A 3,719-nucleotide genomic window follows, 5' to 3' on the forward strand; every position below is an offset into this window, starting at 1 on the left:
AGTTATTGTTGCAGTCAGTACTGTGTAGTTACTAGTAGCTGGATTTAAGCTCAAAATGAGACACTGTTGGTGAAACTTCATCATGAGAATGTCACAAGCTGATCAAGCTCTATGATATGACTAGTATTATGTTGCTTCTAGTAGGCTAAGCGCAAGCCGAAACATCAACATGTGAAAGTCGTAGAATTTTGCGATCAAATTGTGGCTAGTACTGTGATGTTACTAGTAACCTTGTGTTACGTCATATGGCCAAGAGAGCATTTGAAGGCGAAACTTCTGCATGGGGAAGCTGCATCATGAACAAAAGTTTATATCGAGTATTATGTTGACATTAGTAGGCCCTGGCCGAAAGCGCAGCATGTGAAAGGTATAGATAAAAGTTATCGTTGCAGTCAGTACTGTGTAGTTACTAGTAGCTGGATTTAAGCTCGAAATGAGACACTGTTGGTGAAACTTCATCATGAGAACGTCACAAGCTGATCACGCTCCATGATATGACTAGTATTATGTTGCTTCTAGTAGGCTAAGCGCAAGCCGAAACATCAACATGTGAAAGTCGTAGAATTTTGCGATCAAATTGTGGCTAGTACTGTGATGTTACTAGTAACCTTGTGTTACGTCATATGGCCAAGAGAGCATTTGAAGGCGAAACTTCTGCATGGGGAAGCTGCATCATGAACAAAAGTTTATATCGAGTATTATGTTGACGTTAGTAGGCCCTGGCCGAAAGCGCAGCATGTGAAAGGTATAGATAAAAGTTAGCGTTGCAGTCAGTACTGTGTAGTTACTAGTAGCTGGATTTAAGCTCGAAATGAGACACTGTTGGTGAAACTTCATCATGAGAACGTCACAAGCTGATCACGCTCTATGATATGACTAGTATTATGTTGCTTCTAGTAGGCTAAGCGCAAGCCGAAAACATCAACATGTGAAAGTCGTAGAATTTTGCAATCAAACTGTGGCTAGTACTGTGATGTTACTAGTAACCTTTTCTTACGTCATATGGCCAAGAGAGCATTTGAAGGCGAAACTTCTGCATGGGAAGCTGCATCATGAACAAAAGTTTATATCGAGTATTATGTTGACGTTAGTAGGCCCTGGCCGAAAGCGCAGCATGTGAAAGGTATAGATAAAAGTTATCGTTGCAGTCAGTACTGTGTAGTTACTAGTAGCTGGATTTAAGCTCGAAGTGAGACACTGTTGGTGAAACTTCATCATGAGAACGTCACAAGCTGATCACGCTCTATGATATGACTAGTATTATGTTGCTTATAGTAGGCTAAGCGCAAGCCGAAACATCAACATGTGAAAGTCGTAGAATTTTGCGATCAAATTGTGGCTAGTACTGTGATGTTACTAGTAACCTTGTGTTACGTCATATGGCCAAGAGAGCATTTGAAGGCGAAACTTCTGCATGGGGAAGCTGCATCATGAACAAAAGTTATATCGAGTATTATGTTGACGTTAGTAGGCCCTGGCCGAAAGCGCAGCATGTGAAAGGTATAGATAAAAGTTAGCGTTGCAGTCAGTACTGTGTAGTTACTAGTAGCTGGATTTAAGCTCGAAATGAGACACTGTTGGTGAAACTTCATCATGAGAACGTCACAAGCTGATCACGCTCTATGATATGACTAGTATTATGTTGCTTCTAGTAGGCTAAGCGCAAGCCGAAACATCAACATGTGAAAGTCGTAGAATTTTGCAATCAAACTGTGGCTAGTACTGTGATGTTACTAGTAACCTTTTCTTACGTCATATGGCCAAGAGAGCATTTGAAGGCGAAACTTCTGCATGGGGAAGCTGCATCATGAACAAAAGTTTATATCGAGTATTATGTTGACGTTAGTAGGCCCTGGCCGAAAGCGCAGCATGTGAAAGGTATAGATAAAAGTTATCGTTGCAGTCAGTACTGTGTAGTTACTAGTAGCTGGATTTAAGCTCGAAGTGAGACACTGTTGGTGAAACTTCATCATGAGAACGTCACAAGCTGATCACGCTCTATGATATGACTAGTATTATGTTGCTTATAGTAGGCTAAGCGCAAGCCGAAACATCAACATGTGAAAGTCGTAGAATTTTGCGATCAAACTGTGGCTAGTACTTTGATGATGCTTGTAGCCAACCGAATTGGTTGAAAAGCCCAATAAGTAAGCTAACTTGGGAGAGCTTGTTGGAAACCAAATGCTACTAGATTGGTCCAAATACATCCTTCAACAGGGGATCACTTGGCTCGCTTTACGAAGAGGAGCACAGCTATATGTGTTAATTCGGTATGAATCGCAAGATTTGTTTACCGACCTCTCTAACGCAAAAGGCGGTCTCGGCTTCGGCTGTTGACTGCGTCCGATTCAGGGTTATATAACTCTCGATTGAACACATTGATGTTCTATTGTTGGTGCTTCCAATAAAATTGGAACACTTAAAGCAGAACCGATTCAAATAATAGCATTCTGATCAATGATTGCATTCCTTGATCAAGAACTGCTGGAGTCATTGTGATGGCGAATTTTCTTCATAAGAAAATTGCAAAGAGACGGAACTTAATGAGACTAGTATTATGTTGTTTCTAGTAAGCGGAAGCTGAAACAGCAACATGTGAAAATCAAGTTTTGTTCAATGATCTCGAGGCGATAAGTACTATGAAGCAACTAGTAGCCTAAGCATGACTCAGATTTGAGACAGTCAAAAAGACTGGCGAAACTTCTTCACATGAAAGTTACATAGAGAACTACAAATGTATACAGCGAGTATTATGTTGTTTCTAGTAGGCGAAAGCTGAAACATCAACATGTGAAAGTTGTCTGCAAACTGTAGAACGATATGTGATTAGTACTGTGCTGTTACTAGTAGCCAGTCTGACTGTAGAAGCCAAGACAAAGGGAAACTAATGCATCTGAAAAGGACAAGTTATGGAAAGGTATGCACGATAAGTATTATGTTGTTTCTAGTAAGCGGCAGCTGAAACATCAACATGTGAACGTCGTTGTGTACAGTAACCTAGAACTATATAGTCCTTAGTAACGTGCATTTACTAGTACCTGTAATTGGTATTCAGACTCAGGCAGTTTGGAATAGTTTGGCAAAGATGCACCAGAGAAAACTGGGATTTGATACAGAAATTGTTGAATACAAGTATTATGCTGCTTCTAGTAGGTTGAATCCGAAACATCAGCATGTGAAAATTGAAAACATTTCTGGTTCGAATTGTCACAAGTATTTGGTGATCTGAGTAGCCAAACTCACTACAACGCCAATTGAAGGCAAAAATTCTCAACGGGAAAAGCTATTCTCATTGAATGAGCTAACAAGACGAGTATTATGTTGCTTCTAGTAGGCGAAAGCCAAAACATCAACATGTGAAAGTCTTGCTGAACAAATTTAATGTTGTTGAGCTCAGTACCGTGTGAATTAGTAGCCATAATTGGCGAGCGAAAATTGAACTGGCGAAACTTCGTCTTTGGAAAATTGCAGATGCCGAGCACTTATTTTGCAACGAGTATTATGTTGACTGTAGTAAGCGAAAGCCGAAACAGCAACATGTGAAAGCTGTTGAAATTTGTGGTCATTTTGCAATAAGTACAAGGAGTGTAACTAGTAGCCAGGTCAAAATTTGGGATAAGAATGAGCAAAAATTCTGCATGAGAACAGTTGAAATTATGAAACTAAATTACAAAGACTAGTATTATGTTGTTTCGAGTACGCGAAAGCGGAAACATCAA

At 40.0% G+C, this 3,719-nt stretch overlaps 1 pseudogene; it reads left to right on the forward strand.

The window, feature by feature from the left end:
* The first annotated feature begins 2,205 nt into the window (after nucleotides 1–2,205).
* LOC142356376 (5.8S ribosomal RNA) lies at nucleotides 2,206–2,357 on the forward strand (annotated as a pseudogene).
* Nucleotides 2,358–3,719: the final 1,362 nt, after the last annotated feature.

This window comes from Convolutriloba macropyga, unplaced genomic scaffold (genome assembly GCF_964194025.1).
Source record: "Convolutriloba macropyga unplaced genomic scaffold, txConMacr16.3 SCAFFOLD_4969, whole genome shotgun sequence".
Taxonomy (NCBI): domain Eukaryota; kingdom Metazoa; phylum Xenacoelomorpha; order Acoela; family Convolutidae; genus Convolutriloba; species Convolutriloba macropyga.